Consider the following 15553-nt stretch of genomic DNA (forward strand, 5'->3'; position numbering starts at 1 on the left):
GATAAATCCATGGGCAGCAAGTAAATTTAGGATTGTTAGGGCTTCTGTGTTGCACAAGGTGAACACATGGTGGTTTTTAGAGCACTTTGATCTTTCTTGAGCTAAATAAGACTCTGTATTAGAGAGTTGTTTTTTGTTTGGTTTGTTTTTTTTTTCCTTTACTTGGCAAGGAAAGAGTTTAAAGCGAGTCATTCTGGGAGAAGATCAGGAGTCTTGCATGAAGTAAGGGACCTTCTCACGACCCACGAAGGGAATGAGAAGCTGTAGCCCTGGCTCTGCTCTTTCTGTTGATGAGGGCTCTGTGCAGTTACTGTCTACAACCCCAGAGCTGGGGACAATTTGAAACACCTCTTTAGTAACATCCAGTTTACATTCATTCTAGTCAAAGTCTGAGCTAATAACCTCATAACCATGGTTCAGGCACAGTACAGGCCACCTGCATAAAATGGGAAATACTTAGTGATTTGGAACAGACTATGCCCTTTTGGGCTCCATGTTTCAGGTCCTAAAATCAGTTCCTGTTATCTTCAGAAATAACAGATGTTTCTTTCCTCACTGGGATGTTGAGAGGATAAATAAAATCAGGATTCTGGGGCACACAGAAATAATGGTTATGTGGTCTATGAAACAGCCTAGGATAGAGCAATACAAAATGGGATACTTCCCTTAACACAGCAGCCAATCCCTTAGCAGCCTTTATCGCACTTAGGGCAGTATGATATTACAGAAGCTTCCATAAAATGGGAGCAGAAACACACATCAAGAAAGCAAGTAAAGCAAGTAATGGTGTGGTGTTGCTTTTCTCTCTCTCTGTCAGTAAATACTTTCCTGGTAGAGTCTAAAGACAGTTATAATTACTCTGAGTTACCCAAACCCAGATTTTAAAGAGTGAAGGGAGAAATAAATCTAACCCATAGTCACCTGAAAGTTAAATGTGTAAATCTGAGCTAGTTAGTCTATCTCTCATTTATAACCATTGGAAAAAATAGATGAAGAACTTTCAGAGGGAAGTTCATCCAGTCTATGTAAAAGACATATGTTATTGTGGGATGGATCATTCACTGGGAGAACTTGATTCCCAGCATGGACTAATACATATAACTGTTAAACAAATATAATAGAGATGAACCCTACCCCAGATTTAAGCTTTATATAAAGTTCCCTACAGTATTTTTTCCCCCATCATTTTGCTTCCCAAGTGTATTTACACAACAGAATGGACAAATTGCCCTTTTAGCCTATGTATGCTGCTTTACTTGTCAAAAGATGCTATTTTCATTTTACAGAAGGCTAGCTGATAAAATTTGACAATCTTGCATTGGGTGTGAAATTATTCATACAACTCTAGATTTTACTGCTTCTCAATGCCATTTTTAATCTATTCACCTTTACATATTTATTAGCTTCCTCAGCTGGTTACAGGAATCAAAAAATAGAAAACTTTGCAGAACTGAGCACTCATTTCACCAAACACTTACATGAAGTTCAGCCCAGTATCACTCTCTTAGTGTCAGAACAGCAAATCACTGTTTAAAGTAAGGAAACACAGGAAGATAATCAGACCTACATCTTTTCATGTGGACCTGAATTTTGTGTGAATATTTAAAAATATTTCTCTCAATTCAGAAATTACTCAGCTTTCGTACATCACCCATCAAAGCTGATGTCTGTCTTCAACTATTTCTTTAATTACCTATTCCCATTCCTTTTACTTCTTTTGCAGGCTGTAAATTTCTCCACTATAGTTTTCATCTCACATATATTTACTTTCATGTCTAAGGAATTGAAGGTAAGACCAGTACAGTAAAGCACGCTCAGGGACACACATATATGTCCATATATATCATATATACTTTTTCCAATGTGACTTTCTCTAAGCAAATGAGACAGCTGTTGCACTAGGCAGGAAGCCAGGCTAAGATTTAAAAGCTAAAGGAGACTTACTACAAAAATAATTCTTAAAAAAAAAATAATAAAAATACACAGCTGTAGTCAATAGTAAAACCTGAAGTTCAGTATTATTTAACTGAAGCATCATATTCCAATGCTAGACTGTTCAAGTAATGAAAAAAATCAATCTACATAGAACATTACTTAATTATAGTTGCTGAGAAGTACTGTTATAAACATCTAGAGGCTTTTGCAGGTTAATTGTGTAGAAAATTAATATCCTGTGAACTGCTTTTTTATCTTATTTTCTTCTTAATATTTCAAACTATTGTCTATCAGCATTCAGACAGGTGACATAATAGGGTTTAGGCAACTACTGCAGTATGAGAAAATGTTATTTTCTCAGCCACATGACTGAGCTAAAGACATGCAGTGTGCTTGAGGTCATGAAGGACCAAAGATGACCACTGAAGTTATACCAGAAATCAAACTTTCCCCAACATGAGAGCTCACCTCTTCTTTCTTCCTCTATGAGAGCAACAAGCATAAAATAAAATGTCTGTACTCATAAAAAAATTCCTGTGTAAACAAGATATCCAAAATGGAGATGAACTTAGCCGAGTTCTATCTGCTCTACCTATTTTATTGCTGTTGCTACCTCGGGGCGGGGGGGGAGGGGAGAGAAAAGAAAAAAAAAAAGGAAAAAAAAAAGTGGAGTTCATATGAAGCAATAGCAGCTGAGCCTGGAAGGATTCTGAGTTGAAACTGGTGAGGGTAGTGCCACAGATGCAAGATACGTTCTGTACATTAACTTGATAAAGTGAGATACGCACAGATCAGAAAGATATGAAATACTGCCTAGGTCCCCCTATCTTGCTTGTTTTACTGTTTTGCACCCCTTGAATTTCTGGTTCTTCAACATACATAGGTCTACTTCCCAGTAGTTATGGAGGTGTCTCCTGAATCATGGCTACTCTCTCTAACAGTGGAATCTCAGCTTGCTTTAACCATGGCTGTTCCTACTTGGATAAGCTAAATGAAAAAATAGTCAAATCAAAAGAGCATGTCAGCAGAAAAACCAGAAAGAATTGAATAGCCTTTAGCTCAGAAATGTGCTCAGAAAATTACTCCAACACTTACAAATACATATTATTAAAATCCAAATCAGATGTGAATTATTAGCGTCAAGAAAAGTGGATGCAACTGAAATAAACTCTACCCATGATTTTTATTTGCCTTGTTTTAACTTTTATCTGCAAAATGGCATTATTTGAGATTTCAATGCTGCTATTTCCTTTGGCGTGTTATTGCACAGATTGGGAGACTACATTAGTATATAAAATGTTTATGAAGGCCACAACTCAGGATTTCTACTCAGAATAACTTTTAGGAATGTGATTAGATCCCAGTGGAACTCGAATGAGTGTATAAAGTTAACTTTTCCTGAATCAGGATTAAAATAAGCCATTATTTTCTGTTTGAGAAAGCTTCTATTAACAGGCAGTAATAACTTTGAGAGATTAAAAGGAGCTGTCAGTCTCAAACAACGTTGGTCTGAAAGGAGGTTAACCTTGCTAAATCCTAGATTGCCAGAGATCTTGCACAGATTTCCACAGAGCTGACTATCCATCCAGATAAATAGAAATGGCTATTTCAAAATCTCTTAGAATTAGCCCCAGATCTTCTAACAGTTTAATCCAAAATCCTCACTTTTGTTTCGTTTTGATTTTTGTTGTTTTCTTTTCTTTCTGGAGACAAGTTATGCACGTTTACATAATGAAACCACTCAGTAAGATACAAGCCTATTCAAAATAGATCACTTAAGAAAGCAATAATTGAATTGTGCTTTTGACGCAATTAAAACATGCGACACCTCCGTAAGGCGGACAAATTTCAAATGTCATCCAGGTTGTGCTGTGAAGTCTGCAGGCACTGTGATTTACCCAGCCAGGTCTTTCATTCTCACCGGTTTCCCCTGCAGCAGTTCCACTGGGGAACAGCAGACCCTGGTAGATGCCAGTGCTTTAAATCTCAGTGCCAGGTCTTTTCCAGGTAAGGTGTCAGAGGAGTTAAACTCTCACCTGGACCCCTTATTTTCACATGGCCTTCCCATCCTGGGACAGATTTGCAGGCACAGCAAAGAGGACCGGCATGCCAAAGCCTCCCTGCTGCCTCACACGGTGTGCGCTCGGTGACACGTGAAAGATGCACGGAGAAGGTGGAGGACAGGCAACACAGGTAGTTTAACCATTTAGGAAAAAAAAAAAAAAAAAGCAAAATGAGTGAATGAGAATGAAAGAACATATATCAAGTTTAGGAAATGAAACCATTTCAGTGCTGGGTATTTTATTGAGTTTTTTGAAGCTTTCTGGATTGGCAAATTGTGAAGTTGGGATTTGGTACAGAGATTAGAAGGGAAACTAAACAAATCTAACAGGACTGCCAGGATTGTTAATGCCAAGACTTTTACTCCAAACAGCTCTGCAGCATTTGGCAACAATCGATTCCATTTGTGAAATGGGAGAGAGAGGAAAATGAATATAAAAGGACTGAGCCATTCAGTAATTACCAGCTGAGATTCAATTTATGGAACAGCTGAAAGAAGTGAGAGAAGGTCACACCAAATTAGAGGCCAAAACTCAATGCTCCTGATCATCTGAGCACCTCTGATTTGCTGTGTTGGAACTAAATTCCCCTTGCCTTTATTAGAACAGGATCAGACCCATTCATTTCGGTAGTATCTGGGATTTCTTTCTTGGAACACCAGCTCCTAGTACTGGTGACATGAACCATAGGTAATGATGAAAGCAGTTTGGCTACGGTTTAGAAAACAGTTATACTATTTCCAAGGAGAATGGAAAGCTACAGATCTGAATCATCTAAATTAATAGGCACTTTGGAATGAAGTTGAGAAATAGGTTAGCCAAGACCTTTGCTGTTAGAAAACATGGAGTTTATGGACATATATAGCCAGCTGTGTATGTTTTTAAGCCTTTATGAGGTAGTCTGAAGCCAAGGGTTGATCTGCTGCAAATTTAAATACTAAGAAAGCAGATTTAGGATGAATATAATATTTTGTACCATTCCTGCTTACACTAGCCAAAATAATAATAATAAAAAAACGAACAAAAAAAAAAAAAACAAACCAAAACCAAACAACACACACACACAAAAAGAAAAAAAAAAAAAAAAAAAGATAAATCTGCGTTAACTTGCTAAAGAAGTAACAGAACATTTATTCCTGGAATGGCAGGGGGTGGGAATGAGGGGGAAGAACAGAAATGAGAGCTGATAGGGAACATTTGTTGTATGCAAAATTGACTACAGCATAGAAAGTACTAAAGTGTGTGACTATAGCGCATCACTTACAAAACATTACTTGCCACATCCCCTAAAACAGTGTTTCTCTGTGCCTGGTAAATATAATAACTAACCCCCGTGTTTAGATAACTTATTACTTGGACATGTTAAAATAAACCGTTCCTTCTTAGACTGTTTAAGGAAAGTCTATTTGGAGGGCCTTGCCAAAGCTAAATCCTGGGTCAGGCCTACATTTGTGGTTGCAGCTGAATTAGTCTTTTTTAATTTGCTTCTCTACCCCCTTCAGCTCAGTCTGGTGCCCTTTACTTTAAATTGGAATCTGGCAAGACTAATGGAAAGTTTGCTGACACAACATTGTGAGCATTTGTCTGCCTAACTAAAGGATGTCCCAGCTTCCTCCAAAGAGGAGGACTCCTACAAGGAAAGGATTCAAGAGCTGAACACCTTTAGACTAGTGAAAGGCAGTTAAGAGGGTATTAAATCACAGTTTACAAGTACTTACGAGGTACACAAGGCACTAGGCATTGCATTTTTATATTGCAAAATACACAGAGAATTTCTTTTGTCAACTTACCTTCAGTCTGACTGCGATGAAATACAGAATTAATCTCCACCCAAGCAGTCAGAAAGGGTAGGCGAGGGAAAGCAGCAATACTCGCTACTATAATTTTTAAAGCTTTTCAGATGTACATGAAATAAAAACTATAAGTAGATATTGGGATAGACAAATTACATAGCAGCACATAGTGAAATCAAAATACACCTTTTGCCAGGAGAGCTTTTTAGTGCTGAGCTTATCTAATCAGTCAATTGAAATAGAAAGAAAATAACTTACCGCAAAATGGTTTACTTTCAGTTCCAGGCCATTGGCACCATGTTGAGAAGCAGAATTTGGTGCATGGAGTTTAATGGGTTTGAAAAGCATCTGTTGTGTCCCTTTGCCAATTAAAGGCTGTTTTCACACACCTTAAATAAGTAAACAAACAAACCATGAAAAAATGTGCAGAGGGCAGTTACTTTAAAGACACAGGCCAATATTTCAGAAATTCTGTGACACCAGCATCTAAGTCAAATTTACAAGTGGTGACAGAGCAGAAAGTTTTGCAAATGGCTACGTAGTTATGCTTACGGTCCTAAGCTGATACATAAAATACCTGCTCAAACACCAAAGCAGTGTTCAGAGTGGTACGTCCCTCAAGTCTTCCCAACTTTCTGTGGTAATGTGTGCTGCAGGATGGATTGATAGCATTGTTTTTAGTAGCTGCCAAGGGAACTTTCTTCCACAAATGTGTCTGACCTTCTGAGAATCCTGTGGCATTGAATTCCATGGTGTAATCATCTACTGGATGAAAAAGTGCTTCATTTTGTTAGTTTCAGGCCAGCTTATTCGTTTTCCTGTTTCTTAGAGTGAATAATGCAAGAACTTTCTCCTGACCGTTCCTCATTCTCTTTCTCCATGCAGCTCACGGTTTTGCATGCCTCTACCATACTCTCCCTCCCTCTTCTCATCTGAAAAGTCCTAAACTACTTGCTGGGGTTCTTTACAGAGAAGACTTCATGACTTGTTCTTACCTGTCCTTTTTTCATTCTATCACCTTTTTCAGGTGGAGAAAAGGATTTTTATGCAGGCACAAGGATATAGGCACAGTATTTGGTTTTTTACTTTGGCTTAATGGTTTTTGTGTTTTATTCCCCGCTATTTTTAACAGCAATGCTCTATTTGTCTTTATGACAGCTCTTTATTGCTGAGTGGAATTTCTGAAGAGACCAGAACCAGAACAGAACTCTTAGATCCCTTTCCAGACTGGCAAAAGTTAATTTAGAGGTTGCCTCTATTTACGTACACTGAGAATTCCTCTCCCGTGTGTATCACTTTGCATTTAACAGGAATTGTCTTTCATCTGCAAATGTATCTCCTTGTCACTCAGCATCATGAAAACCTTCTGCAACTTTTCATAATGTATTTCAGTTTGGAATGTCCTGAATCATTCTCTGTCATCTGCAAATTTCGTCACTTCGCTACTTGTTCCCTTTTGTGGAGCACTTATGAATATTTCAAACAACGCAAGTCTTACACAGATTCCTTTGGTGACAACTGTGAAAACTAGGCTTTTTTTCTCAATTTTTGGAACAGTTATTATTCTTTCTTTCTTTCTTATTCCTGACTCCACTGGGGGTTTTTTGATACCCTCAAGTAAGTATTTGTTGTTTGATTTGTTTGGTTTTTTTGGTTTTGTTTTTTTTTTTTTTAAATTCCAGCTGTACTATAGAAACCACAACAGCTTTTGGTTTGAATTTTTTTTTGTTGTTTGGGGAGGTTTGGTGTTTTGTTTTTGTTATTTTTGAATACTGGTTGAATATTGATGGTGGTGTGACAAATAACATTTCTACAAAATCTTTTTAAACTCTTTTCCACCGTATCTTAGTTAAACACATGACTATTAATTCTGATCTTTTACATGCAGTTTAATGGTTTATCCAATTGGTAATTTAACCTATTAGTCTAGTAGAGAAGTCAGACCTACATATCCATAAACTTGCTATTATTTCTCAGTGTTACTTTTCTCTAATGTACCTTTCTGGGATGCTTTTTTTTGATCTTTTCTTAATATTCAAATACCTACTGCAAGAACAACCCCTATGGCATGGTCTAGCTGGTTGAACAGGAAAAAAAAAAAAAAAAGTGTTTTTTTTTTCTCTCTACTTCCCCAGATTCCATGATACACTTTTTGTTTCGCTTCTTCCCTTAACTACCCTTTCATAACCCATTTGCTCTATGAAATTACAATTCCCATCTCATTCCATGGCTCAGCATCCTTCCTCCACCTGCCATAATTGCCCACTTGCTGGTTCACACTCTGGTGGTACAGCTGTAACCACTGGGTCTGAAAAAGAAATACATGCTAGAGTTTCTTCCTCCCCCAAAGAGATAAGCTAATAATGATAGGCTTATCATTAAGTGGCAGGAGCAGCAGCCAATGTGAAGTTCCCAAGGAATCAAAGGGAGCCGGGAGGCACAGCAGGAGTTGTTACTTCTATAGCAGCTGCCCTCAGTACTCCCAGAGAAGGCTTTGAGCCTTCCTGGTTTGCCCCTTCTGCTTGCCTCCCTCTTTTACAAAATAAAACAAACTGAATACATCATGCATTTAGTTAGTTATTTTACCTCCACAGTGAACTAGGCTTCCCTCAACAGCATAAAAAATGGGAAGTGATGTAGCTTTGATTTATTTTTTTTCAGATTCCTTTCTTCTTTGTTATTATACAAGTTGTACATTTCCCAACTCATAGCCATTTTCCAGCTCTGGGGTCCAAAGATCTTTGGAAAAAAATCACTCTGAAAAGGACATTGGTCTATTTCTTTCCCAAGAAATGTTTTTTTTACTCCTGTATGTTTCCTCCTGGTATAGAGGGATGGGTTTCCCTTCCAGCAGGGCAATCACATTTCCCTACCTCTTCTTTTATGTCCATAACTACACTTCAATATTCTCCTTGAGATGGGTAGAAAAGAAAGCACATTATCTCCTAGCTAGCCATTGTTCCCAGCTGGTGAAAGTCCTAGAAAATTCAGTAAAAAACCTAATTTAAGATATAAGAATTACTTGGGTGGATAATGAAGTTTGAACCGGTGTTTCAAAAATAGAAAAAAAAAAGAAACTCCAGCCCTCTATCAGTAACTTAACAGAACAGCCCTATTCATCTCTTTTCTTACTTACACAGAAGAGTCAGTCTATGAAACACATACTTTTTTTGATATTGATATATTCTATTTGATTGCATAGACTCAATTTTACTCTTTTCAAAACGTAGTCACCAGTTCTTTCATTTACTATACTGTATTGCCTTCTTTTATTTGATATCCAGCAGATTTGGGGATGTTAGGAAAATATCCTCATGCTGAATAATATATTCCTCTAAGGAAGAAAATGAACCCACACATTGTTCTGAATAGTCAGGCCAGCATGAGAAGGGATCAGAATCTATCCTGAATTGTAAAGAGTAGCAAAGCTTCTGGTTTATCTAGGAATTAAATTGTCGTTTGGCAGCTGAAAAAATCTAGCAGGTATTGTGTTAAACAACTTCACTTCAAGATTACTTCCTGATCTTGTCAAAGACTTTGGGTTTGTTTTCTGTTTAATTCTCTGAGTTAAGATAAAATGGATGAAATCATCTGCAGAGATTATGGTTCACTGTGGACATTATTATTATGGAAATGCAAAAGACAAAGTTCATGACAAATGTCAAGAACTGTTACTTCCTTTTAGTTTCAAAATGAAGACTCCTGCTGGGATGAAATATTCATACTGGGTCGTTTTTTTACTTCCCAAATAAAAGCAAGGTTAATTTTTTTGTTACTAAATGACAGGGTTAAAGACAGTGTGGATCCTATATTTTATAAAAATCAGTGAATGCAAAGGATAGTTGTAGGAACTTACTCTTCAAGGAGAATTCTGGTCTTCCTCAGCTGTATTTATTATTTGTTTCAACTACTGAGTATCTTAAACAGCCTTTTGCATTCACTAAAAGTGAATTTTGATTTGAAGCTATGGAGTAGTTTTCTTTCATGATCTAGTTTATCACATTTTAAACTAGATCAATTATACTACAGAGCATTAACAAACAGCACAGCATCACTGAGAGCCAGAGAGGGGAGAGAGCCAGACCAGGCTTCAGCCACATTTCCAAGTGACTGAACCAACAAGTTATAAATAAACTCACATTTAAAATGACTGATTGGTCCTCCCACTCCAAATTTGGTTAATGATTGAATTAAATTATTTTTGGAGCAGGGTGCAGATGTATTCAGAACAATTTAAGAATCAGAAAGGTAACATAGCTATGGCACTTGATAAACCTAACTCAGTAAAATCCACCTTATAGCATACCTGGAGGAATAAAGGAAAATTAAACTAATTGAAATAAAGAATCTAATGGGTTGACCATCGGTATGGGAGAAAATGAGATGTCAAATTTCAGCTTCTTAGGTAAGATACAAGCAGAAAAGAGAAAAATCATTGTACATTTCAAGAAATTTGGGAAAATGTGACCAAAATTTGGATGGAGTTAATCAACATTTCCTCCCAAGACCAGGTATTTAAGCACTTTTTTCCCATTCTGCAAAGTTCTCCTAAGGTACTTAGTGCTCATCACAAACAATAATGCTACCAAGAGAAAAAAAAAATCTCAGTGAGGTATCCCAACACAGTTCAACTGAAGGAAGTTTAATATTGCCCCCAGTATAGCATTTCATTTCCCTATCAGAGCAATGTTTACTTTCCTGTCTGCCTGCCTTCCTCCTTAATTCTGCTCCAGGGACAAGTGTGAACCTTGAATATTTTATTATTGTCTTCAAAATATTGCTTAGGGTACTTCCTACCATAAATACATAATGTTTCCAAGTCCTCCATATCCTTTCTAATAATTTTTATTTTTTTCCAAGGAGTACAAAAGTACTGATATAAACCAAGGTCTGAGAATCCAGCTAGGTTTTTTCTTCCCTGTTAAAAGGCCATAGTGAAAATAACATTTACTGAATCACCATTGTTATCAAGGATCTTAAAAATTTAAATTGTCGTGACTTTATAAACATTGTAAAAACAGGACATAAGTAGCAGGCAGATGAGAACCAAGAACACCTCACTTAACTGCCTGTGGCATGCAATTCTGAAGGAAAAGAGAGTTTCTTTCATCACACAGACCCTCTTTTCCTGAACTGCTGGGATTTCAGATTCAGTGTGTTACTCTGCCCAACACCAAGTGTCATATCGTAGCACAAGAGGCAGCAAAGGGATAGCTGTAGCCTGGCTGCAACATGAAGCAATTCCGCTACTGCTAAGCAGAAAGGCTAACACTTGAGCCTTGCCTCCTCTTCCTTTGACCAAATTAATTAATCTCGTTGTCTCTATCCACCCGTCCATCTTTATAATGCTCGTCAGTACTCAATTATCTGCAAAACTTCTATCCTTCTTTCAAGCTTGGTGAAATTGGTCAACAGATCCAGATGTTAGTATCTACGGGCAGACTGGTAAATGAACAGCCAACACAATCATGTCAGCAAAACTTCTTTAAGGAAGCAAGCTAAAAGCAGTAAAGAGCTGCTAGCAATAGATTAATTGCAATAAATTTAGGCACCAAAATGGGAAGCTGTGACAAGTCTTCTGGCTGAAGCTGATACAGTTTTAATGAAAGAATTAAAGATTCATCAGGCTACAGGGAAGGAGCAAAAAGAATCATGACTCTGTCTAGTGGCTAGGGTACATGCCTGGCTGAGGAAGGATGTGAGTTGTAATTGCTTGAAAAGCATCAGTGCCCAGACGATAAGCGATGAGAATTGCTCTCGCCATATACTTTTCATATCTGATTGGTTGCGGCATTCATCTGTGCTGTGCGGTTTGTCCCTACAGGTGAGGAGGAAACTAAATATTCATTTTTTGAGCCCTCAGCAAGGTTTTCCTCATGTAACTGCTGCTGCTGAAGCGGAGCCTGGTTGTGGCCAAGGTCCTGTGTGTTGGGCATCCTCCAAGGTTACGTCCTGGATCAGGCTTTGTAGGTGAGGGAAGAGGAGGGACAGCCAGCTGGGAGTGTCGGCAAGACTTCAGGGGGATTCAAAACCAACTGTGAAGACGAGGCACTTTCAGGCTTGTTCAGAAGCAAATAAACACTGCAAGGAAAAACTTTTGTTGAATGACAGTCATGGCACTGATGACTTCGCAGTTCCTAGCTGTAACTGCAATTGAACCAAGTTAAATGCCTTTACTGTTTTGTGAAGGTACATTCCGAAGTTAGATGAGCTGTGGAAGGTCCCACCAGCTGTAGGACCACATACGTTTCCCCGAGACAGCCTCCCACTGGCCTGTTCTAGCAATCAAATAATAACTATACAGATACTAATTTCTAATTATATGTAGACTACTAATGATTCTTTGTCATCACTGATTTGGATTGGTGTTGCACCAGCAGCAAACAGGAAATGAGAAGGTATTACTTGCTCTCAGCAAAAGAAAATTTACCTAGTGTGAATTTTGGCACCATTTTTATATTAATTATAGATTATGCCTGTATGATATATTGAAGTAACATTTTTGACTATAGATACAAAGATGAAAAACATGTGTGTATGTTTGGGTAAAACAGGGGGAGAATTAAAGTCTATATATCTAATTTAGGAATATATCTTCATGTGGTAACTTGGAAATCACTATAACCTGTTAGAACAGAATTATTTGCATACTGTTGGCAGAACAATGGGACATTCAGCTGGCTAAATCACATAAATTTACCCTGTTAGCTACACAGAGATTTAACACCACATGGATTCGTACCATTACACATTACAAATTCATCATTTGTAATTGATCAATATTGTGGAGCACTTCTGAATAGTCCTCACTTTCCTCACAGCAGTGCACAGGGCCAAATTCAGATTACAGGAAGTCAGTGAGGAGCACAAAGAATGACTCAGTAAATGCAATAAACCACCTCGGGCTCACCTGCTACCTTATGTATTAAGGCAGAATGTAATCAAATTCACAAGGATCATTTCATTGAAAATTTGGTGTAGCTTCACTTGCGCATTTTAGTCCTTTTAGGATTTAAGTGGAAATATAGTACTTTATCCACATGGTTGAAGCAGGCTCCATAGTAGTAAGTAATCCGAAAAGCCCAGGGCATTGCCCTTCTAGTTGCTTTCACATCACTGCACGTCACTCTAGTTCTGAATGTCAGGATGTTAGTGAGGGGTAGGCTAGTGGAAGTCAAAAGAGTCAGAGATTAAAAAAAAAGAGATTAAAAATCACCATTTAAAAGAGAGCTTATGAAGTAGTCAAAAAAGCACAGTGCAGTATACTTTAAAAAAAAAAAAAAAAAAAAAAAAAAAGCAGCACAGTCCTGGCTTCAACACCTGCCAACTCAGGTGGCATATCGAAATGGACATTTGGCAGGAGATGGATGCTGGAGGAAGCAACGCCCCTACAAAGTTTTGCTTGAGCATCTGCCTGTGTAATCAACTTTCAGCAGGGAGAAGAGTATGACCCTCTGATCCCTTTTTAGCAGGGCAACAGCTTTGCGAGAGGATGGCATTTCACAGGGAAAGCGATGTCAGCTTGCGAGTGTTTCATTACCAACGTGCCTGTTAGCTGCTGGAACAGAGCAGCCCATCTTTGATCTGCAAGAAGCTGGCTAGGAACACTCTGCTCATCTCATTTTAATTTTGCAAAATTACAGCAGGTAACTCCAATTTCACACCCTGCTTCCCTCACTACTTCTCTTCTCAGTGAAGGTCACAGCCTGCTCTGGATGCTCAGAATGGATTTCTCCTCCAATCTTGCCATCAGCAGCAAAAGAAAGATGGAACGGGTGGTTTCTGTGAAAAGTCTGTCTGTCCTGTGCTCATGTGTGTGACTGGGGTTTGCAAGATGCCCAGGCTAGCTTTAAATTAGCTGGCTTAAATCCCCAAAATATTGTAGGCAGTGGATTGTGCACCTGAGGTTACAAAACCCTCTTGCCATCCTTGAATTGCATTCAGGTACTGACTTGTGCTGAGCTCCTATTAGTTCCACAGCTATCACTACCAAAATACGTCCTCAAAGTCTAGCAGGGGTATGTAGCTGGGTTCCCGTGGATGTACCAAAATCAGAGGCCCATTATTTGTGCGAGGTCCAGCTCTATGTTGTGTATACTTGCCACAAATTCCATAGAAGTGCCCTTCCATGCCTTTTCTCTTTATTTTTTCCTTGCTAACCCACCATCCAGTGGCAACGCTTTATACTAGAAGCAAGAAGCAGATTGCATCTGGAGGTATCTAACCTTAGGATGGGAAGAATAACTTTCTAGACTTAATGGACTTTATTCATCAGGGATATGAGTCAATAGCTTGAACATAGTTATCTACCATGGTTTGAGGTTCTGTGGAGCATCCCACCTGACTGCTGCTTCAGCTGCTGCTCAGGAGTGGCGATAGGCCAAGGTATACTTTTAACTACAATTATATTAATTATTAAAACGTAACTAAAGACTACCTACTGCAACAGTTTCCTTAAAGGGAGCCGCTGATAGAGTTCCCTGGCTAACTCTCAAGGTCCCTAGCAGGAAGACAAGCCAATAAATTCTGAAGCAATAATTGAAAACAGCCCACCATAGCAGCCAATTCAATTATATTGGCTCTAAGGTTGAAAGATTCGATTCACTGGATCAGTGGGCGTGTTTTTCCGTGTACTTCTTGTGGTTTCAAGGTGCGTATAGAGAGAAATGTTTGCTGCTAATATTTTACAAAAACACAGAGTGGGCAGATGAACGATCAGAGCTGTCCCTAACATTTCTTTTCCATGGGTAGCAGAATGCTCAGCTTAGTAAAGGACATGGAGATCTGCTTAGGAAATCTTTGGCGTGCTCATAGTTCCCTTCAGGTTGTAGACATATTCAACACCATCCTTGATTGCGATTGGGAAGGACTCGTCAGTAGCAGGGTCGTGAAATATAAGTGAGGGTTATTTAACGTAACAGAAGCTAAAGTGAGCATAGTTACTACCATTGCTGTGAACATGAGAACACATTTCCCCATAAAAGCAATACTTGTAAATTTAGTCTTTGTGCACTGAATTTACAATCTCAAAGAAGAAATCTCTCGGAAAATTAGAAAGGGATGTAGAGTAAGACAATCTTAGAGTCCGCAAATGAGATGCATTCAAACATATACAAGAGGAGGTCGTTTTCATCTTTGAATTTTTCACAGCTATATCATCTGTGGGTAGAAGGACATATCCTTCTATATAAAAACAAGCAAAAAACCCAAACACAATGAGCATGATCTCTGAAGAGATTTCTCTGAAGTGTTCATTTTAAACATATTTTTATATTTTTGATGGAAGACGGCCACCAAGATGGTGCGGGGCTAAAGCATGTGGCTCATGAGGAGAAACTGCGGACTCTGGGCTTGTTAAGCCTGGAGAAGAGAAGGTTGTGGGGGATCTGATAGCAGCTGAGGCAATGAGAAGACACTAGTCAGACCCATCACAGAGCTGCCTGGTGGGTGGATAAGAGGTAACAGGCCTAAACTGAAACAAAAGAGGTTCAGACTAGATAAATGGAAAAGCGTTTTTCACTATGCTGACAATCACGTAGAGGTGCAGGTTGCCGTGGGAGGTCTTGCGATCTCCACCCTTGGAGGTTTTCAAGCCCTGAGTGGATAAGGCCCTGAGCCATCTGGCCTGACCTGAGAGCTAACCCCACTTTGAGCAGAATGTTGGATTACAGACCTCTTGATGCCCTTTCCATCATAAATTATTTTATAGGCCTATGATTCTTTGCCAAAAACAAAATTTATGTTGTTTGTGTAGGTTCTTCCTCC

This window comes from Accipiter gentilis, chromosome 3, assembly GCF_929443795.1.
Source record: "Accipiter gentilis chromosome 3, bAccGen1.1, whole genome shotgun sequence".
Classification (NCBI taxonomy): domain Eukaryota; kingdom Metazoa; phylum Chordata; class Aves; order Accipitriformes; family Accipitridae; genus Astur; species Astur gentilis.